Raw genomic sequence first — 25,242 nt, 5'->3', positions numbered from 1 at the left:
AGCAAAGGCATACCTTCCTTCATTCAAACTACAGAAATTACTAGTAAACTATAATAGGTATAGTTTAGGAGAATACTATCATATACAAATACTATAACAGAGAATACTATAACAGAGAATACTATAATAGAGAATACTATAACAGAGAATACTAGACAGAGAATACTATACAAAGGATACTATACAGAGAAGAATACTATACATAGAATACTATTACTATAACAAGTATACTATAACAAGATTCAGAGATAACATAATGTGAGATACTACTTCATGACACATCGACCATTTCGTTATGTCACGTTTTGTAACCAGAATCTCCTGGAGGGAGAGCGTGAGTTTGCGTATAGATCTATACTGGATTGACTATCCTACACCTTGTTGTTCGCTACAGTGGGACTTGCAAGTCTACGGGTGCCAAATGTCATTTCTTTCGACATCTTTCATCGTCGTGTTATAGTCGGTTTAGTATGGTAACAATCTTATCACATTTTTCCTTAATTAAACCATTGGTTTTAAGGTAGTTATTACTTCAGTAGTTAATACAAATAATACTGCAGTACACATACATTTTCCCATTATATTCAAATTGTGATCTTCTCACATAAAGGGTAATATAAAACTATATTCTGGTAACGATAGTCATATTTGGGAAAAGCTTCCACTTTTACAGAGAAACAAATATACAAAACAGTCGGGTCTTGGTAGAAGACTACTTTTTATACTAGTAGAAAATATAGGATTTTCTAGGAGTTTTTCAAACATATACAAACATTTACATTGAACATTTACAAACATTTTCATCAAACTTATACAAACATTGACACTAAATACTTATGAACTCACCAGCTTAAATGTTGATCTACGCTTTCAAAATAACTTGTATTCTCATGTCACTAGTAGACAGGTACCGATGACCAGGTTTTGAGAAGACGGAGCATGTTCAAGACTCGTCTTTTATTTTGATAATTCATTTTTGGTGTCTTATTACTATTAAAGAACACACTTGTATGAAATTATACTATTAATGCAATGGATGATGTTGTTTCTTATTTACTACTTTGCATTGTTATGATACTGTACATGACGTCCTCCACCCCCGAACGTTTCCGCCGTTCCGGTTTTGGGGTGTGACAGATTGGTATCAGAGCTTTGTTTATAGTGAATCGAGTATATCAACCCATAAAAGATATACAAACTATAAACACATAGGGATTAAAATACTCTGACGTCCTCCACCCCCGAACGTCCTCCACCCCCGAACGTTTCCGCCATTCCGGTTTTGGGGTGTGACAGAGAAACCTTATGACACTTCGATTTTATGGTGTATGTGTTCCTATCCATGTGAATTTTTCATAACCATAATCACAAGACAAGGTTAGTGACAAATCCAAACTCATGTGGACTGAACCTGTTCAATCTTAATTTCTTGCCACCTGGCAGCTCAAGGGCCTACCATTGCTTCCAAGTTGTTATGTAAACAATTGAGCACTCATAGAACTCACATGCATAGTCACCTTTAACTCGAACGGGCACAAAAATAAGAATATGTCAACACGATAGGTTAAAAACCTCAAGTCGTGGGCTACTGATTAACAATAGGTTTACTCTTGATTAGTTCTTGAAACTTTTCAAAATCTTTAAGACTCCCACTGACCTCTTGACATATAAGATTCACTTTGTCAAGGAACATTACTTGACAAACAAATAGTCAAGAGTTAGTGTGGTTTCTTTTCAAGACAAACACTTCACACAATTGGTCTTAGTTGGTCTTTGTTTTATCCAAAACATCACAGCTATCCAATCTTAAATGTACAAGAGTAAGAAACATTTTACTCTACATTTGATGAGTGTTATAAACCTTTCTTAAGACCATGTCACTCAAGTTACAATCTTGGAGTATGACTCTAAGACCTGATTTTGGAACGAAGTATGATTTATCTTCTTGATTTAACCATTTCAAAATTTCACGATTCCTCTTCTTAGCCATACAAATGCACTAAGATATCCTTAGAGGATAAATTGTGATATGGTTTCATAATCACTAAGATAATCATAAAACACGATACTCAAGTACTCTCCCTTCTTCTCATATTGGAGAAACTTTTATCTTTCTGCCTAATTTGATTCTTCTTATTCGTTATGCCATACATTGAAACTTTTCCAATGATTCAGAATTACACTTAATCTTGTAAGCATACTCGTATTTACTAAACTTTAGTAAATCATAACGAATAGTATTATCGTTCTTTGTGGTGGACCTGATCAGTGCACAACCAAGTGTTCCTGATCCCCTAGTCCTTCACTTGACTCATATATACATGTGAACAAGGAATTAGTCTTAATTTCCCAAAGATGAAGTTCTCATTCATCACACAATACAAGTTGCATGATTCCAAGTTTCTATCTAGTTGAACCTTGGGTGATGAGAATCTTTCCTTATTTGGTAAATCTTGACACTACCACAAACGAAAGAATCAAATCCATTTTCCAATATTGCTATCAATGGAAACATATAAACAACAATTTTCACCAATGCCATTGTAAGGAAACTTAAAATAAAATTAAATCAAAATTTATTTATTAAAATTGCGGAAAACTTTTCCTTACAATGCAAATACATATGAAAACTATGTTGTTATCTATTCCTAAGCAATCTATCATAATTCTTAAGCAGCAGCTCAAAATTCTGATCATCAAACCATGCGATCGAAATCCATCTCTTCACGATCAGAACCAGCCTACTCTTCCTTTAAGTTTCCTTTCATTCCTTTGATCCTACAAAACATCAAAATGTAATTACATTACATCAAGTATTAAGAATCTCCAAATATGAACTTAATAGAGTTAGATAGTGGACTTACCTGAAATAGAGTCAAACTTTTTGACTTTACCATCCTTGTGATCTTTCAGGTAAATATGGCAGCTTTGCAACCAATGCCCCTTCTTTTGGCAACAGAAACATATGGACTCTTTGGGAATTGTACATGGGACTATCTCAGACTTAGCCTTTCTCTTTACCATTTGGTCGAATGACTTGACCATGGCCGATCCCTTTCCATTGGGAAGACAAAGCTTTTCTGGACTTCCAATGTTACCATTGTCAATGTCCATGGAAGGTTGAGGAGTAGATCTTCCAATCAAGTTTGCTTTACCATTGTGCCAAATCATTGCTGATTCAGCAGCAACAAGCAAATAGGTAAGATCGATAAGGGTCGTGTCGTGATCTCCCATATAGTAGTCCTTAAAGAACCCGCTATATGACTTAGGAAGTGATTGAAGAACGAAGTCAACAGCCAACTTCCTTGAAACAATGACACCCAACATTCCCAGCCTGTCAGTGTGTGACTTCATCTCCAAGACATGTGCACACACAGACCTTCCATCTTGTGTTTGCTAGCCAATAGGGCTTGAGTGACCTTGAACTTTTCAAGTCTTTGAACTTGTGGGTCAGGGAGAATTATTGGAGGAGGTGGAGGAAGAGAAGCTCCACTACAACATGAAAAATGGATTAATCTTTTACCTCGATCGTCTTGTGGAATATCATCTTTATAAGGAAATTTATATTCAAAAGATTCGGAAAGACCATAGTTGTCATAACTAGGCATATACAAGGGAGAAATTCAAGTTGGTTGATTTAAGTCTTTAATATAACACCCAAATGAAATATTAAGGCTAGGACCCAACACAATATTTTACAATTCGGAAGAGGGATGCCGTAATCCAATTGCATAATATTTGAAGGTAAGTAAATGACGATTTACCAATTTCCACCATAAAAACGAAAATGAACTTTAGGTTTTAAATGAATTGAAATTCCTAGATCCTTTGAGATTCATTGAACTTTTCAATGGCGTGTTTAATCTCATTTGTGCCCTTCAAGTTTGTGAATGGGATGCCGAGGATCACAAACAAGGTGTGAATAACCATGCAAATTAGCTTCATACTCTCAAATTCATTTATCACCTAATCAATGTGTCGGTTAACCATACACGCTCCATTGATCTATGACAAACATCGAGATACCCTTTGCCACACACTGTCACTCCCAAATTATTATGCCGGTTAACCACACATGCTCCACTAACGACTTAACAAGGTGCAAAGTGCAATTTCATGGGTTAGCACCAAATTCACATTTTTCCTAAGTAACTAAGATTGGGAATTTATAAGTGTTTAGTTACTTGATATTTTCATTATACTTATAATGAGATTTAATGTCCTATCCTACCCGTTTGGCTAACGACCCTCCACCAGTCAAGGAAGCGGTGGGTGAGAGTGGACACCCATTAAACTGTCATTTTATAGGCAGTAACCTTATACCCCCCTTATAGACCGGCTTTGTGAATGAGACCTACTAACGGTAAGACTGACTTTTTACTTATACATATATAATATATTAAACTTTTAATTTTAAATAGTATAGGGTGTATTTTACACATTTAAAATACTAGATGGTTTAATCTTTTAATCAAACTAGACTTTTAAGTTTAATTAAACTTAAACCATGTTCATATGGATTTATTAATCCTCTCTTTTAATTAAACACTTTAATTAATTTAATAAACTCCATAAGGTGCAATCTGAATTATTCAAATACTTCAAGGTTCTATGTCACACCCCCAAACCAGAACGGCGGAAACATTCGGGGGCGGAGGACTTCATGTAAGTATCACAACACATGCAATATAGTAATCAAAGTACAAACAACCATTGCAATAATAAGTATATGTTTTACATAAGTGTTTAAACATTACATATTCAAACACCAAAGTAGGTACAGTAGAAGTCAAGAGTCGTAGTACGGTACTAGGTAGTCTTCTCAAAAGCTTCAGGAGTGTACCTGCCTACTGGATTCCTGATAATACAAGTTATTTTGAAAGAGTAGATCAGCATTTAAGCTGGTGAGTTCATAAGTATTTTAGTTCTATACAGTATACTCTAAGTTCTTTGGAAAAGTTCGATGGTTCCTCCAGAAAATCCTATATTTCCTTAGGTGATAAACTGATAACCTCAATAGTTCTCTCTGCAATTACTTAGTTTATGCTAGTTATATATAAACTAATGTCGAATGGACAGTTAAATGGGTGTATATGCCCTAAGCTCACAACCAAACAAGGAACAGGAAGTAAGGCGGAAGTCACACATTTCACTGTCAATCGGATATTACTTATGTATAACTCTGATGTAAAAACTAAGGAATTATAGAATTAACCACTAAAAGTCCTTTATGTTATACTAGTTTAAAGAGATTTAATGACTAAGTTCCATTTGATAAGCAGTTTAATTCCATAAACCGTTTCATTTGTAAAAGTAGTTTAATCTCATAAACTGTTTCATTTGTAAAAGTAGTTTAATCCCATAAACCGTTTCATTTGTAAAAGTAGTTTAATCACATAAATCGTTTCATTTGTAAAAATATTCTTAGTTATATCCGTTCTACAGTAAAACATTAGTATTAATCCTGAAAAATATTATATTATCCATAATACTGCTTTGTGGTTTTAAATGTTCCAAAACCAGAAGTACAAGTATATTTGCCATACTTGATTTCATGATACGTAGTTTTTACTGTAAGTAAAAACTAACAGAAGGTATATTTGGTCAGGATGTAATTATCTTTTCTTACTGTTTTAAGAGAAGTATATTACTTAGTAATTTACTTGTTGTTTTATCCATGTGAGTTCTATTAACCATACTAATATGACTGATGTGCCTGATGCGACGTTCTTCAGGCGTCGGAAATGATATGATATTTGATACCCTAGGCCTGCCGGCCAAACTGTAGCGAACAGTGAAGGTGCGGGATTGTCAGTCCCATATAGATCTATACACAAATTCACGCCCTCCCTACAGGAGATTCTGGTTAATAAGTCAGGACTTAAGGTCGTACTTAGATAAGTACACCATGAAGAGTCTCACAAATTTATTGTTTCAACGAGATTTACGATGTATTATTATTACCTCATGATTGCTAACCCTGGTACGTTGTATTTGTACTCCTGGTAATGCAAACCCGATATGATGTATTATTACCCCGTGATTGCTAATCCTGGTACGTTGTATTGTACCTTTGTTAATGCAAACCCGGTATGATGTATTATTACCCCGTGATTGCTAACCCTGGTAGGTTGTATTGTACCCTTGTTAATGCAAACCCGGTATGATGTATTATTACTTCTTTAATATATTATCCTTATACTAAAAGTATTATACGTATTCTGGTATAGGTAAATAAATTGTTGGTAATTTCCTTGGAAAGTATACAATCGTGAATCATACTTGTATATTTAGTTTTGAATCATAAATTATACCTATTATAATTTATATGTTCTATCTGATTAGCATGATTTTTCATGGATGAACACCTTTGCTCAGCATGATACAAAGGTAATGATACCGAATGAAGTAACCTTTTATATTCATATATGTATTTTATATATATATATATATATATATATATATATATATATATATATATATATAATTAAGAAGGAAACGACCTTCGGACAAATAACACCACCTTAATTCCACATCCAAACAAGGAAAAGGAAATAAGATATTTCATTAGTCCTAAGCCCTTCAAATCTTATTTATATATTTATATATATAACATGATTTTGGCAATTATAATCTGAAATAGTTTATAAAACCTTTTTCAAAGAATTTAACAGAGTTTACATGACTTTAAAGATCGTGGAACTTATAAAGTTGTCGTGAACAGTATAGATAGGCGCTTTATAATAAAGCATCTGTTCTACCACTTTCATAGCAATATGTGCATCCTTCTGATGGATGAAGTTGACGAAGGATGAGATCTTTGTCTTCCTACGATCTCGTGTATCAGTAGCTACTCTCAGAGTTACTTGACGTCTTTTCTTATGCAATTTATCATAAACCCAGATATGGATTGGTTCCATCTTCATATAGTCCTGGATTGTTAGAATGTTCTCTACCTCATACAGTACTAGGCGATCTTAACATAGCTTTAAGACATTTTGGAAGTATTTGGTAATCCTTAAAAGCATAAGGAACCCCTTTGTGTGATTATTATCACATAGAATTATTAACATAATTTATATTGTGTTCAACTTGTATCCCCCCCCTAAAAAGCATTTAAAAACCATTTAAAAGGTAGATTATAGGGGTATGAACTCACTTGATAAGTGATGATTTGGGCAGCGTTTCGTTTCTATAGATGATCTTTCTCGAAGAAACCGCGAGTTTTTGCGTAAAAACCGGCTTTATGCGGGCAGCACTTCGACTGGAAAGAGGTTATATTCTTGAGAATTCCCAGGCTTCGGGGCTTGATTCGGGTTTTTGATACGATACCAGGGCCTTGGGGGTTATTTGTGAGCTTATGGAAGTGAAAGGGGTGAAAAAGGACCAAAAATGGGGTGAAAAAGTGTAGAAATCCAGAGAGTCTCGCGGGCTATTTATAGTCCGAAGCCTCAGATCTGAAGCAAGGGGCAGGAGACGCGTGTCTCGGACAGGTGGCGAGGGGGTGGCTTCGGTTCGGACACCTGGTGAATGCGAAGGCGAGTCAGCAGCCACGCGTCAGAAGGAGCGAAGGCCACGAGGTCGAAGTTCGGAAGCTTCCTCGGTGGTGTCGGATCAGGAGTGGACCGAGCTTCGGTCCAATCAGGAGATGCCACGAGTACTTTGGTCCAATCAGAAGTGAACATGTGGAGGACATGGGGAAGCCTCGCATGTGAGGGTGACGTGGCCGAAGAGGATGCATGCGATTTTTCCCGGTTTTCAACATTTCGCAATTTTCGTGCCAAAAACTTGCAAAATTCATAACTTTCGCATACGAGCTCCGTTTTTCGCGTTCTTTATATTCACACGTAGGTAAAATTATACTGTACGACTTTCGTTTAGACTTCGTCGGCTAATTTTGAATTATTTTTAATATTATTATTTTTAACAGACCAGGACAGGAAATCCGTTAAAAATTCATAACTTCTTCATCCGACGTCCGTTTTCGTCTGTCTTTTTACCGTTGTACTACTTTTGACGAGACCTTCGATTCTCGTTTAAGTTGTGTCGGCTAAATATCGATCGATTTATATTTCGAATTTTTAGTTGTCTACTGCTAAACCGAAACTTAGAAAAATCATAACTTCCTCATATGAAGTCAGATTTTTACGTTCTTTTTATGAATGTTCTCGATTTAACATATTCTACAACTTTCATTTAGATTGTTAAGGCTAAAAAGTCTTTTATCGAAAATTCACTTTTTACACCGAACAGTGTTTTGTCGGTTTTGTCGCGGATCTTCGATTGGTCATAACTTCTTCGTTATAACTCGGATTTCAGTGTTCTTTATATTTTTGGAAACCTTGTTACAATTTCTACCACTTTGTTCATCCCAATTACGGTTATTGATCAATTTATTTTTGACCAAAATTTGACTGGTGTCACATTCTAAATATAAAAAAATTCAAAATTAAAAACTATTTAATTAATTTTTTTACTTTATGAACCCAAGAGTTACACTTTTTTAATTATAGAGTTTCTTAATTTGAGACTTTTCAAATACCAAAACTTGAGGACAATTTTTGTAACTCTTTAAAAAACATTTGATTTTCATAACTTATGAGTTTAATGTGGTTTTTATGGAAAAAAATTTCATGTTCCATAACTTGAGGACAAGTTATGGAAGACTTTAAAGAACATTTAGATCAATATTTTAACAAATAAAAATTATCATGTAATTTATATATGATCTAGTTAAACTCATAAGTCAAGACAATTCATATCAACAATTTACAAGAAATTAGCCAATGATATAAACTAATACAAATCTTGAAATTTTGACAATTATCTTTTAGTTGGATCAGGATCATCATTACCAAATCATAAAATACATTTTTTATGATTACAAAACAGTTTGTGGTAATGATCTTAGTCCAATTTTGGCCAAAAACTCGAAATTCTGCAACCAGAAGCACCAACTCGTCGAGTGCATGAACCTGACTCGTTGGGTTGGCCTTTTACTGAGTGGACTCGTCGAGTCAGCCAGTGGACTCGTCGAGTTCATCATTCAGAGGCCAGAAAATCGATTTTATCAACTTTGAAAAATAGCAAGCATCAAATATAACAGAAAACAATTCTAGGCTCTGATACCACTATTGGGTTTTAGTATACTACAACATCCTATGGTGCACATACAACCCTAATTGCTTTGGATCTATGTTTTCTCTAACTATACATGCAATATTGTTTCCAAATCATGAAGCCTACAACTATCATACAATTGACATAAACAACATAGAATTGAGTTATAGAATTACCTCTTTGTTGTAGCTTATAGTTTTGGTCTTTAAGAACTTATCACCTCAAATGTGATGCCTCAAATGGTTCACAAACACCATGAACAAACGGAGGAATTTTGAGAGAGAATATGGAGCACTAAAATTCGGCTATGCTTCTCCAAGAATACATGTTCCACCAACTTTAGGCCAAAGGGGTGTCATATATATAGTGTACGAATCCAAGAGTCATGGCTAAACCCTAATCCATACACTTGGCTTATGATCCATATTTCATGTGGGCTAACTCTTCATGGATACTTACATACTTATATATATATATATATATATATATATATATATATATATATATATATATATATATATATATATCACTGATTTACATAATCAGTCCCCGTTAATTTAATTAGTCTCTTTTGATCACTAACTTAGTTCTTGATCAATACTAATTAAATAACATGTGTTCATATTAATATATTAGAACTTATAACATATTAATAAATCATAAATAACCTCTTCTCAAAGTCCATCCTATCAAATTGTTCTGGTGAAGGCAACCCAAATGGACCATGCTACTCTCGGGTCAAGTACATACCAATTATAGTTATGGGCTTAGACAAAAGTAGAACCATGCTAGAGCAGTAGTGTTATTTTTAAAATGATCAAAAGTATTTTCTTTGTAAGTAAAACCATGCTTATAAAAGAGTTTGTAAAGAGTCTTTAGAAAAGAGTTGATCTCCAAAAGGTGTTTTTCCATAAGTAAAACAATCTTTATAATTGTTTTGTAATGTGAGAAACCGAATCCATAGTTTCTAACTTATAACTGTTTTGTAAAGAGAGAAACAGAATATGTGGTTTCTAACTTATAATTGTTTTGAAGGAGAGAAACCAAATCTGTGGTTTCTAGAGAGAGAGAGAGAGAGAGAGAAAGAGATAGAGTTAATGTTTATAGTGAGTTCTATAACCGAGCTATGTGACTGAAGTACCCCTTACAACGGCTTCATTATACATTGTAGTAATAACTGTAGATATTTATCACCCGCATTGATTGATCGGTCGAGGTTGTAGCTAGCAACTACAGGTGGGGATGTCAACCTCACATTGATCTATACATAGTAGTGTGGGTATGATAAGTGTTTAGACTTAGATAATGAATAGTGTCTCACTATAAAGACCTTATCTAATGTACATAAATCACACGGCTTATATTGTATATGGATAAGCACCCGGGGCGTAAGGATCGAGCATAAAAAGCCCTAACTTATACGAGGATAAGTCACTAGGCGAAAAGATTTATGATGCAATAAGTTTATAAAAGTCGATTATGATTGATAAGAAGATACATAAAAGTGTAATGTATTCTCTTTTATAAAGAGGTACGTTTCAAAGAAGTGATCATAAGTACATGTATAAACCCTAAGTTATAATAATTATAACTTGTATAAATATGTATTTAAACATATATATATATATATATATATATATATATATATATATATATATATATATATATGAAATACAAAACATGAAAAATAATAAACGATCATTCTAACATATTTTAAGTGTGCAAAACAAGAAAATTAAGCGTGCACTCAACCCATGCTTGTTTAGAAAGTCAAACACTTCATATCAACCATACCTTGTACTCTTGTTTAAGTTTGCACTCAACCAAGGAGAGGGGGAGATGTTTTGGATGTAGGGGGAAGGAAGAGGCCCAAGTCAGCTGATTTTGATTATGCAATGCAAGGATGGTGGGCCATGGTGATGTCACTATCCTAAAAAATCCTTAAAATGCTTCTAGATTTGCGTGCCGAAATCCCAACAACTAATATTTTTTCTGATAGTGTCGAATGATAGATCCGAGTTTAAGGATTCCAAAAACCTAAATAGATTAATTTTTCGAGTTGTAGAACGCCGGAAAATCGCGTTTAAAGATTTGTGTCTAATTGACCGGAAATGTCCGATTTTTCGACTTTTACAAATACTTTTACTAAAATTATATATTCTGAGGTGTGCAAGTGCCTCAACAGATAGAAACGGTTTTAGCAGTTTAAAGAAAATCAGTGTTACACTGGTTTGGTTTCTTATAATGGTCGTATATTTTTCATACGAACTCCGTTTTGGATGTTCTTTATATTGTCGGAAACAGGTGAACATGTACTACGAGACTAGAGTGTTCGCTTCACTCACAACTGCTTAATACGAAATTTCAGCTTTTCAGATGTATTATTTTTTTTTGAAAGAGACAAAGTCTCAGCAAACAGCATTTCAGATTTATTAACTAGGGTTGCAGTTTGAGTTGTTTGATTCATTTTAGATTTTATACAATTGGAAGTAAGATACATTTTGGTATCTTATAATAGTTGTAATGACACTATATATTTTTCAAAATATGCATTAAATCTCAATATGTCAGATTACAAAGAAGTTCGGATGAATTGATTGTGTACTGTTTTAGACCTAAATTTTGGGATGTTACACAAGCACACAAGACATATACAGAGAAAGTTCCAGTATATAAGGAAGCTTGTTGAAGATGGAGACATTATTTTGAGTCAAGTTCTGTTAGAAGATAATTTGGAAGATCCATTTACCAAACCATTGTCACAAATCAAGTATGATGCTCATACAAGTTTTATTGGCATTTGATTTTCTGGTGAATTCGTTTGATTACACAATTTGTACTTTGATCGTATGGAACATTTTAGATATTTTGATTTGGTGATTATTTTTTTATCATATTATATGTGTTCCTAGTTTTGTATGTTTAGAACCACTTCTAGAATAGTATTTTATTCAAACTTCCATAATCAGTCCTACTCTTGGGAGATAGTAGTGAATTAAGATTGTCATATAGTATTGGTAAATTGCTCATAGGGATGAACATGGCATAGTCATGCGACCAATATTGAAGGGTAATTGAAAATAGAGATTTTAAGTATTAGATTAACCACGCTTAAAGATTACTTCATGGATCATGTTATTAGTAAATTAAGATGATTGTATTTTTTATTCTTCAAATGGAGATGTGTGAGGTATTCTTCTACAATCTGTTGTGTCTTGGTTTTTCCCCAACGTTGTCCGTAACTGGCAACCATACATGGTTTGACTAGGTATTGCATGAGGAATAGTACTGACTTATGTAGTCAAAGTTTATTTAATCCTTCTGCCAGAAATGGAGAAATAGATATCTCTGGTCCCCTCGTTGATTTGGTGTTGACAACAAATGCTTGGCCAAGCTGAAACTCAGTTGATTAGATTTGATAGTCAGACTGAAAAGTCGCCACAATTTGGTATCAAGAAACATAATCTTGAAACATGAGATTGACCCTAGATCCATGTCTCTAGTTCATAATAAGGTATCATAAAGATCAAAGGAATTTGAAATTATCAGTCTAGCAAAGTTGTTATAAGTACAGTAGTTGCATTGGACTGCCACTAACTGTTGTTCCTATTAAGTATTAAACTGGTCAATTGTTGATGTCTAAGTGCAATTGGGAGCTGATGGAGATTAGTGCTCATATCCATAACAAACCTAGTAATATTAATATAAATAGCAGTGTCATTTTGGGTTACGCACAAGAACAAAGTAAAGTAGAACTGAAAAGATATTTATAAGGGACTTGTTTTGTTAATTAATTAATAGTTTAATTAATTAATTAGAAAATAAAGGAATATGGAATATTTCAGAATGATTTGAATTACATAGATAGTTATTTTTATATTTGGTAATTGTTCTTAAGGTTTCAAATAATCACCCTATATATAGAGGCCTCCAAATCTGGTTTTGATATGTGTGAAATATACCTTTCAGTCACCAAAGTTCGGAACCCTCAAAAAATCCTAGAATTCCCAAATTGCAGTTCCCACGTCGTGCCAGCTTAATTGCCACGTCGTTTCTCGAAGTAGATTCAAGTTCTTCGTTTCTGTTAGTTGTTAATATTCAAGGATTACTTCGTTCTGCTAGAATTTTGTTTCTTGGGTGTGATTACAGAAGAGAATCTCTTCATTGGATTCTCTAGTCCAATCAATTGGCTCGTCAAAAAACGAAACCCACCATGAAATCTTAGGCGTGTTTCGATCTATTGTATTCTAAACGTTTAACAGATTTGTTCAGTTAGATCTGTTAGTTTCGAGTCATTAGATCATAGTTGTTATTCCCACTACCCATTGTTTTGATCTTCGACTAGGCTCGAAACCCATCAGAATGGTTTTTTGAGGATACCCGTGTAGCTCATTGAAACTCTCAATATCCAAAGGAAATCCACGATTACCGATGATGATGTTGGTTGGACCACAGTTGGACTGACTTAACAGTCGTACTTGACGACATGACAGTCCATAACTAAACTTCTATTATCTCATGCCAAAACCCTAGATTACTCAAAAGTCTACGATAATCACTGAAACCAACCGAACAACATGGTTCGCACAATTTAGATCCATAAACCTTGAAAATCTTGTTGGTGCACCAACGAACCTCAAATTGCACCACCACATACCCTTACGCCCACAACGAATATAACGACCTTCCTATAACATACAATTACTCCCACACTTATGACGACACCCAATAGAACATGTAACGAAAAAAACACACATACCCATTTACAAAACTGATTAACAATTGCCAATATTTGTCAATATATAACTGATCCCTAATACGAGTTAACCAGGCTCTGTAAATCCAATAAACGACCTGATTGATCCATCTTCTCTCTCACGAAATACTTGGAGCCTCCGAAGGGAACCACTGTCTAGAGTTATGGTCTTGTCCAGTAGCTTCTATATTGCAAGGACAATACATGCATTTTTGAAGACATAAACTCATTCAGTTACCCAAGCTGCACCTATGATCTGATCAACTTATGTGTTCTTCTGATGCCAAATTCTTGATAACATACACTGAGACTTCATAATCATCAACACTCCCACGATAGACTGCTTTCCCTCTTTACTCGCATCAATAAACCTAAACTAATAACCATGCATTCTCGAACCGCATATTCTTTGACCCATGATGTTGAAACCGAAAGTCGAGTTATCCTTTGAACCCCCAATATGAATACTCATTTCCCCCCAATTAGGGTTCAAACTTCCTTCATTTTTCGTCCTCAAGTATCAAGGCCCCAAACCGGCCCAATCAAAAACATACCACCTTGATCTAAAATGTATATGCTTGAAACGGAATCACATAGTCATTCGGGTAGTCGACCTTGTCCTAAAACCCCATCAAACAAGAATAGACAGCGGAGCTAAGTCGAAATTCTAATCCTATGGACTTCAATTTGGACAACCCCTCGATTACCGAATAAAATTCTTGAATTCCTTACCAATAACTTTAATGCTCCCAAATTCATTACTGCATTGCGACAAACAATTGATCTGAATGAACAACTTGCTCCCAAGTAGAAAAACCAAGACAAGATCATGGTCGGTCGAATCATATCACCAAACCCGAGCATCAACAAAACCATAACAAACTAGAACAACGGGTGTTGGATCGGACACCATCCTTCCAGTACAATCATAGATAATTATCGTTGACATGAATCAGCTGATTACAAAGAGAATTATACTCCCTTTTCTCCCTACTTACAGTCCCAACTATAAGTATCATCCTATCCACATTCAAAACACCTTGATACGTAAGCATGACAAACTCATTTGTGCAACCAGTCGTAATAATTACGGCTTTTGTGACCTACTAATGAGCATCAAAATTTTTGAATCTCTTAGCTGCTAGTGGTGCCCGATCATGCAACACCCCTTCATCCAGCATCATACCTCTAATCTGGACTTTAGAACCATATAATTGAATTATATCAAACACACTTGATCTTTTCTAAATTTGGTTAAATACTTAACTCGCGACATGGTCTCCTCCTTGACCACCGAACCGACAGAACAATTAACTCTCTAACATCCCCTCATTGTTAGACAAAAATGATACATAACAAGTTAGGCATCTCCTCTTCGAAGAAGAAATTGTTGTTGTAACACCCGTTTTCCAGGATGAATCGAATCAGGGTTTCAAGGAGTCAAAAGGTTAGATTTTGGAAGGAAGAGCCTCACAATGTGAGACATAGAGGCTCCTAACATGAGATGGGCCAAGATGAAAACTTTTGTTCGGGACTGGTCTCACGATGTGAGACATAGAGGCTCACGACGTGAGAGATGTTGCAGCCCAAGCCCATGATCTTTAAGGGTTTCCTTCATATTTAAGCACATATAAACTCATTTTAGGGTTCATCTTCAGCCTCCAAACCCTCTTTCACCTCAGAAAACCCTAGCCTTCATCACTTGCTTGATCCTTGGTCATTTTGGAGCCTTTCTTGGTTTGAAGAAGAAGAAGGAGACCTTTTGTAAAGGCTTGCAAAGAATCATCATCATCATCACCTCATATTGTTTTTGGACCCTTGTAAGTGTCAAAGCTTCCATGTTTATTGGTATATGAGGCTAGATCTAAAATTTTGTCCCACTTTTCCCCTTGGTTGAGCAAGTTTGAATGAATGGACACCATAAAGTTGGCAACCTTATGGGTTATAAGGGTCTTAAGAGTGCTATGGATTTCAGATCTAGTCAATGGTTGAGTTTTGGAACCTTGCATGAAAGTTGGATGTCTTTTTCTCCAACTTTTGACCCAAATGACATCTAGACATGTATTGGACATATATGTCTTAAAAGAATCGACTTTCCAATCTATTACGGAGTTATAAGACCTTCTAGAAAGATAGAACACAAGGCTTAATGGATTAAGGAGTTAAAAGTTGGACTTTTGGCTTCAGAATATTCTCACGACGTGAGACATGGGGTCTCATGATGTGAGGAATGATTGATCCTGTTTTGATGAGTTTCGTGGGGCTCACGACATGAGATAAGGTTGTTCACGTTTTGAGGTCAGCTCAGGTGATTTTCCTTGACTGAGTTGGCTAGGTTGACTCGGGATGAGGGTTGGTCACGACATGATTAGATGGAGAGTTGACATTTGGCTAGTTAACTTTACTTTGACTGTTTACTTTTGGAATAGGTTGACTTTTGGTCAAGTTCTATTTTATTTAGAAGGTAGACTTAGGTTTTACCTTATGTGGATTGATAGGAGGTGTTAAGCACCCATCATTTGGCGGGAGCGCAGTTAGTTGTGGTCGGTGGTTTTGAGCTATGTATTAGTCGACTTTGTGATTCAGGTGAGTATCCTCACTATACTAAGGGGTCGAAGGCACCAATGTCGGCGCATTGGCTGATGTTATATAGGAAGACCAGGGGTGGCCCTTGGCATTTGTACGAAAGACCTGGAGGTGGCTCTCGGTAAATTGTATGTAATACCAGGGACTGGACCCTAGCAGATATATGTAGTATGCTCGTTGTCTCTATAATACTTGCATGGAAGACCAGCAGGAAATCTTGGTACTTGTCTGTAAGACCCAGGGTTTTAGCCCCGACCTGGAAAGGAAAGACCATTATACGGCTCATGGCATAATGGCAAGACTATGGTTGGAACATAGCAATCTCTATTGTATGTATGGTATGTGGTATTTTGGGGAACTCACTAAGCTTTTTGCTTACGATCTATGGTTATGGTTTCAGGTACTTCTGGTATGAAAGGGAAGGGCCCGACATGATTGCACAGCATCCCCCAGAGTTTTATGCATTGGTAATTAATGATATTACTCTTATTTTTAAATAATATAATCACTTTGATCGGTTTTGGAACTCATTTGTATGATTTACTGTTTTAAAAATGAAAATTTTAGTATGAATTTTTGGGACGTTATATCTGTGGGAAATCATCTTCACTCTCTTCTACCTATCGATTGATAATAACTTGATCTTTTCTCTATCGAACACAGAAGGCTAGAAAATACAACCCTATCATAGCAAATGACAACACAAGCCATTTGTTGATCATTCTTGACAAAAGTGGCAGTCCTCCTGTCGATCATCACAATTGCTTCCTTTTGAGTATCGTGAATCAAACTAGTACTACCTTGAATAAAGCCCTAAAGACATTAGATTCAACTGAGACACATAAATATGCACCATTCTGACCCAATACAGCATGGCTATTAGGGCCCCAACAAGACACTAGAGTAATCCTAATTCTACCAACCATAACCATAAGACTGATAGAGACAGAGACACGATACAACGAACATAGTGTCTTACTATACTTTCTACTATCTACCAGTTCTATTGCAACTCTTCGACTCTTCTTGATCCATGTATGTATCTTGTTCTTCCTATAGTATGGCTTATACTACCTTACACGTCTATCCGTACTCGTCCCAAGAATAGCCTCGAAGTTCCCAAGTCAATACTCACGACCACTACTAAACGTTCTACTCACATATACACGCCCTCGGATGAGCACAAACCACTAATATTCCTAGAATCTCTTTCAAGGATTCCTGCCGTCCTCACTCTCACACCACTGAAAGTCTCTACTAAATCCATTAGTTCCATCATGAATACAAGTCGTACATAATCAAGGATCATACAGTCAAATAGGTTACTTTACCTTAAACCCACAACCATACAAGGAGTAGGAAGTAAGTTTAAGTCAAACATTTTGAGACTATACAATCCTAATTACATACAACTCAACAGTAAGTGAATGCTTTAGAGTTGCATATTTTAGCCAACGGCTTATTTCACCCAAATAAAGTATGTAAACATACAAGAAACGAGTGATACCCTACTCGTATATCATAAAATCATGACATAGCAACTATGACATAAGTGATAAAGTGAGAAAACTCACCTCGCAGAAATCCAAAAATCATAATTGCACGCGAATAATGTAAAGGTCGGTCTCATGAACCACCTAGACATTAAATAAAAGTCAAACCTTAGTCTATGACCTAAAATCGTAAAGTTTGACCAATTTCAAACTTAGTCAAAATGTCAAAAAGTCAATATTATGGTAAAAATACGCTTAGCGCTCCACGTCCGCTACAGGACAAAATAGTCGAGTTACAGATTTTAAATCAGACACACATCAGGATAATCTCGGACACGTCCTGGGGCATTTCAGAAGGTGATTTGCACCCATACAGGTCTCACAATGCTTTTCGACTTAATCCATTAAGTCCAAGCTTCAACCTCTTATATTTGGATCTAAATGATGTCTAAATGGATAAAGTCTCCAACTTATCTGTTAGGATGTCCGAATCAAGCTAGATCTAAAACTCTAATCCATAAAATGTCCAAGAATGCATCTTTCTTCAAGCATGGAGAAAAAAGAGCATGAAAGTACCCAAAGCTCCACCATTAAACTGGACTAAAACATCAAATACTCATAGATCTAAGGTGAAAACCAATAAAGCTTGGATCTTTAAGACATACAAAGGGCCAGAAGATGGATGAGAGCTACTTTCTTCAGTTGCAAAGCTTCCATGCCAAATCTTTCAGGAACACATCACTCAAAAGCCATAAAAACACAACAAAATGGATGAAAAGAGAGAGGAGGAGCTCAAAACCCTAAAAAAGAGGCTAAGGTTTCTTCAATGTCGTTCTAGGATTAATGGAGGTTGATAAATGAAAAAGCCTTGGATTTAATGCACCTTAAATAGCCTCAACACCCTAAAACACGTTCAGTCCATGGATCAGAGGGGCCCTGCGTCTCTTCCGATAAACTCCATATTTTCATATGGCCACGATTAATTCCTTTAAGCTTTGATTTTCACTTCTACCTTTCTTTAGACTTTAAAACCACCAATCAAGGTCGTGAAAAGCAAAATCAGGGCATGGGTGTTACACAATTAATAACTTATGTTTAGTTTCATCAATATAGTTTACTTTGAAATTGTTAGATATCATGTGAAACAGCAGATATCGATGTATTACCTATCTAAACACAACTAGTTGATGATGGTCAAATATGGTGTTATGATAAAATCAACTTCCTATGAAACTAGTCATACAAGAAGCCTTGGATTTGCTTTTTGTAACACTTAACTTTACATCAACCAAAATTATCAATATGGTTGTACAAATATCATGACCCGTAGTCATATCAAAATCTGGTTTTACAAAAACTTTCATAACTTTATCATACTTTACAACTCTTTAGTTACCAAACATAAACTTTGCAGATAAACTGCATGCACATGAATTTCATCCCAACAGTTGTCCCAATATCCGCTCAGGGAGTCTTTTTACAATGTTTCCCGTACGAAATCCTTAACAATGTTTCCTTAGGGAAACCTTTGTTGGGTTTTGAGCATTCTAACACTCCTAAGGTGTACATGCTACCCTAAATACCTTGGATCTATGTTTTCTCTATTATACATGCAAACTTGAACTTTCCAAGGTATTACCCTAACTAGCATACAAAACTTTGATACTTGGGTAATAAATCAAATTAAAAGACATACCTTTTCTTGTAGTTGGAAGTCGTGGATCTTTAAGAACTTAGTGCCCCAAGTGTTGCACCTCAAATTGAATCACACAACACCACCAACAATTGGAATAACTTGAGAGAAGAACACTTGCACTCATAAAATCGACTTGCCCTCTTGTGTTTCCACTAGTGCCCACTTAAGTGCCAATTTCATGAGCCTTGGGGTTTCTTATATAGTGTGCACATTAGGGTTAAACCATGTAACTCATGACTTTCCAAATTCCTCATGATCCATGGGTTTTAACCTCCATGGAGTATCCATGGGTCACCACATGGGTTTAGCCCAACATGAAGAACTATGGATCATAAGCCCAGTTTATAAGAATGAATTTACCAAATCAATCCCCATTTATTTAATTAGTCTCTTTTGATCACAAAATTAATTCCAAACTAATTCTTGATCAATACTAATTAAATGATATGATTTCATATTAATATATTAGAACTTATAATATATTATTAAATCATAAATATCCTCTTCTCAAAAAAGTCTATCCAAATTGTTCCGATGCCATGCAACGCAAATGGACCATTCTACTCTCAGGTCAAGTACATACCAATAAAAGTTATGGGCTTAAACACCTAATCCAACAGTCTCCCACTTGGATAAGTCTTATAACTATTATTGCAAGTATGACTCCAACCCGACTAGCAATCGTAGCTCTTAAAAGCCGCTGTCGAACTCTGACCTAGTCAATGACGTGTCCATTAGATAAGGGATCATATATTCCTCCATTCTAGATATCATATGGACTTAGACATGGATTATAATTATTATCTCTGTCCATCTGTTGTTTCCCGATTTTCGATTTATGACGACTGACTAATTGAACAAATCAAATCAGTCCAGGCCTGATGTTCGCTAAATCATCGAGGGGCCCACAGATATTACTTTTATCCACATGGGGTAAAAGGAACGGATAAACTTCGACCCAAATGCTCGTTTGTACTTACTCATCGAATTACACACAACGATATGTTTTATAACACCAAATTACTGGTGCATTTACATATGTCAATGTGCAACCGACTTGCAACTACAACTCACACGTATTGGTTTCATGAATATAAGATGTTATCATCTCATGATCACTCGTGATAAAATCCATGAAGTGATTCAAATGAGTGTGGGCTGAATCTAATACTCGAATCTTATTCCAGGAGTACTCATGAACACTGCAGCCACCTTGTCCTAGACAAACTACAGACCCTTTCATGATAGTCTTGCCTCAATACCTACTTCCAAAGTATGATCGACTGTGGATGGTTTGAATAACCTAGTTATTCGGGAAGTCAAAACATGCAAAGTGAAACATAAGAATAATACTAATTCTATATGGCCCAAAAACTTTTGAGTCATATTGATTACTCATTATTCATTGTATAATGTTTCGAATAATCAACTAAATACTTGAATTAAAACAATAGTTATGCCATGTTCCAAGCATGAACACTATGTTTGTCTAAACAATAGTTATGCCATGCACCAAGCATGCACACTATGTTTGACTAAGGTCCTTACTTTATGAAATAGATCAATTGAAAAACATTTCAGTGATGCTCATTTCAAAATTCCAAATCCTTATTGCAAGTGTAAGAATTCCAAATTCTTGTCACTACTAGAAAGTGCTAGATTCTAAACTATCATGCAATGATTATTTTGTAATGTCTAGGTGCCAAAAGTCATAAAGACTCGACCAATGATATTACAAAATATTCCTTTGGAAATTGTTACAAGACAATTCCATGGAAATGAAGTCTCAAATTCAAAGTACATTCCTTTGAACATCCTTCTCGCATAAAAGTTTCTAACTTTTTTGTCTATTCTTCAACTCCCAATATGGAAACATTCCATATTTGCCATACGACAACTCTATTCATAATAATGTCAATATGGTCCTTCCATTACTATACTTCCAATTGTCCTTAAGTGACCAATCTTTGGCGAACCTTAGATTGTCCTTGACAGTTGTTTAACCACTTTAGTCATATCCGGTTCTATTCCTTTTTCCCTCTTAATGCCCTAAGCATTTGGAAAATTAGAATACGAGAATATTATAGCATATGCAATCAATCCTATACCCGAAGCATATGGGATACGATTCATAATGTCTAACATAAAGACATGATACTTAATTAGTCTTTTGCTATAATATTTCTATTTTCCATGATCTCATAATTTTGATTATGAAGAGGGATTCTGTAATCATAATCAAATTTTGAGAACGCAATTAACATTTCCATATACAGAATTTCCTTATGTTGAACCATTCCAACATAACATTCATATATATATTTGACTAAATGTGATTAAAATCTCAATCTAATCTTTTAGAATTGAAATGAAGTATAAATTCCTCTCCCATAATTATAGCTAAACAACTTTTCAAACCCTGTGACTTTGTGAATTGAAACCTTTGTTTTCTATAATTAACATTGCTAACTTGCAACACTTACCATAATAATTATGCTCCCATTAGCATAAAAATTATTATTAGCATAACACTTATGCTCCCACTAGCTTTGACATGTATTCAGAAATCAGCTGGACTTCTGGAAATCAATACTTATTTACTTTCATTACCAAAGTTCAGATTTCTGATACGAGATGCTTCGATAAGACTTTATCTAGGCTTCTCAAAATCATACACCTTTCCTTAGATAGCTCACATGTGTGTCTTAACAATTTTACAACTTATAGCCATAAGTCTGAAATGTTTAGACCTTTTCCATTTCTCACAATTTGAATTATGAAGAGGGATGTCATAATCATAATCGAATTTGAGAATGCAAATATCACAATTTCTATCTCCTTAAAATCTACTTAGTGAAAGTTTTTCCTCACAATCATTTTCATGAATCGGAGAGAGAAACATTTTGACACTTAGATTTTGTGGTGTATGTGTTCCTATCCATGTGAATTTGGCATGACCTTAATCACAAGACATGGTTAGTGACAAATTCAAACTCATATGGCCTGAACTTGTTCAATCTTAATTTCTTGCCACCTGGCAGCACAAGGGCCTACCATTGCTTCAAGGTTGTTATGCAACCAATTGAGAACTTTCAGAACTCACATGCATAGTCAACTTTTACTGGAATGGGTACAGAAATAAGAATATGTCAACACGATAGGTTACAAACCTCAAGTCGTGTGCTAGTGTTTAACAATAGGTTTATTCTTGATCAGTTCTTGAAACTTGTCAAGATCTTTAAGACTCCCACTGACCTCTTAAAATATATGATTCACTTTGTCAAGGAACATTACTTGACAAACAAATATTCAAGAGTTAGTGCGGATTCTAATCAAGACTAACACTTCACACAATTGGCCTTAGTTGGTCTTTGTCTTATCCAAGACATCACAACTCACCAATTTCAAATGTACAAGAGTAGAAAACTTTTACTCTACATTTGGTAAGTGTTTTAAACCTTTCTTAAGATCATGTCACTCAAGGTTACAATCTTGGAGTATGACTCTAAGACTTGTTTTGGGAACGAAGTATGACTCATCTTCTTGATTTAAACTATTTCAACAATTCACGATTCCTCTTCTTAGCCATACAAATGCACTAATATGTCTTTAGAGGATCAATTGTGATATGGTTTTTCCATTAAGATGATCATAAACACGATACTAAAGTACTCTCCCATGAGAAACTTTTATCTTTCTACCTAATTTGATTTTTCTCATTCGTTCTGCCATACATTGAACCTTTTCCAGTGTTTCAGAATTATACTTAACCTTGTAAGCATAACCATGTTTACTAAGCTTTAGTAAATCATGACGAATAGTCTTATTAATCTTTGTGGTGGATCTTGACCAGCGCACACCCAGTGTACCCGATCCCCTAGTCCTTCACTTGACTCACATATTCATGTGAACAACGGATTAGTCTTAATTTACCAAAGATGAAAATTCTCATTCATCATACAATACAACTTGCTTGATTCCAAGTTTCTGTCCAATTGAAACTTGGGTGATGAGAATCTTTCATTATTTGGCAAATATGACACTACCACAAACGAAAGAATCAAATCCATATTGCTAACAATAAAAACATACAAACATCAACTTTTCATAAATGCCACTGTAAGGATATATAAAAAATAAAATAAAATTTTATTTATTTATAAAATGCGGAAAAAACTTTTCCTTACAATGCAATTACAAATGAAAACTATGTTATTACATATTTCCTAGCAATCTATCATAACTCCTAAGCAACAGCTCAAAAATCCGATCTTCGAACCATGCGATTGAAATCCATCTTCGCGATCAGATTCAACATACTCTTCCTTTAAGCTTCCTTCCCTTTGCATGATCCTACAAAAAAACAAAATGCAACCTTGTCACATCATGTATTAAGAATCAATAATTAGGACTTAATAGAGTTAGACAGTAGACTTACCTGAAGCAGAGTCAAAATTTTCGATTCTACCTTTTCTCAGATCTTTCAGGTAGTCAGGGCAGCATCGCAACCAATGCCCCTTCTCTTGGCAACAGAAACATATGGACTGTTTGGTAATGGTACACGGGACAATCTTAGACTTAGCCTTTCTCTTTCCCTTGGAAAGAGAAATCTTTTCTGGACTTCCAATGTTTCCATTGTCAATGTCCATGGAAGTTTGGAGAGTAGATCTTCCCATCAAATTTGCTTTTCCAGTGCGCCACATCATGGCTGATTCAGGTGCAACAAGCAAATAGTTGAGATCAATAAGGGTCATGTCGTGGTCTGTCATATAGTAGTCCTTAATGAACTCACTATATAACTAAGGAATTGACTGAAGAACCTAGTCAACCGCCAATTTCCTCGAGGCAACGACACCCAATACTCTCAGCCTGTCAATATGTGACTTCATCTCCAAGACGTGAGTACTGTCACACCCCCAAACCGAATTGGCGGAAACATTCAGGGGTGGAGGACATCATGTACAATATCATAACAATGCATAATAGTAAAACAAGCAACAACATCCATTGCATTAATAGAATAGTTAAATACATGTGTGTTCTTTAGTAAAGTTTAAATGACACCAAAAATGTATAAACAAAATAATGACGAGTCTTGAATCCACTCCGTCCTTCAAAAGCTGCATGGGTGTACCTGTCTACTAGTTCCCTAAGAATACAAGTTATTTTGAAAGAGAGTATCAGCATAAAATGTTGGAGGGTTCATAAGTGTTTAGTGTCATTTAGTAATTAAAAACCTCAAAATTTTTGTATTAAAAACCTTGTAAAGTTCGTAAAGTTTTACCAGAAAATCCTATATTTCTTGCTTATAATGAAAAGTGGCTTTCAACCCGAGGCCCGACTGTTTACATGTTTGTTCTTGTATAAAATGTAAAGTTTGCCTATGTACTTGGATAGTATGGAAATTATAGTAGTACTTTATAACTGAATAATAGTGTGCTTTTCCCATTTACTACTATTGTCTATTAGGAAAATAGAATGTTTTGACCTAGTAGTACCACTATTAAAAATATGAAATGGGAAAATGAAGACTCATAGTCGTATTAAATGTACTATACGCTTTGGAGAGTCTTATTTTCCTTTAAAACTGA

Source organism: Lactuca virosa, chromosome 5 (genome assembly GCF_052849685.1).
Source record: "Lactuca virosa cultivar CGN04683 chromosome 5, Lactuca_virosa_CGN04683_v6, whole genome shotgun sequence".
Lineage (NCBI taxonomy): Eukaryota > Viridiplantae > Streptophyta > Magnoliopsida > Asterales > Asteraceae > Lactuca > Lactuca virosa.
This window is presented reverse-complemented; position numbering follows the sequence as displayed.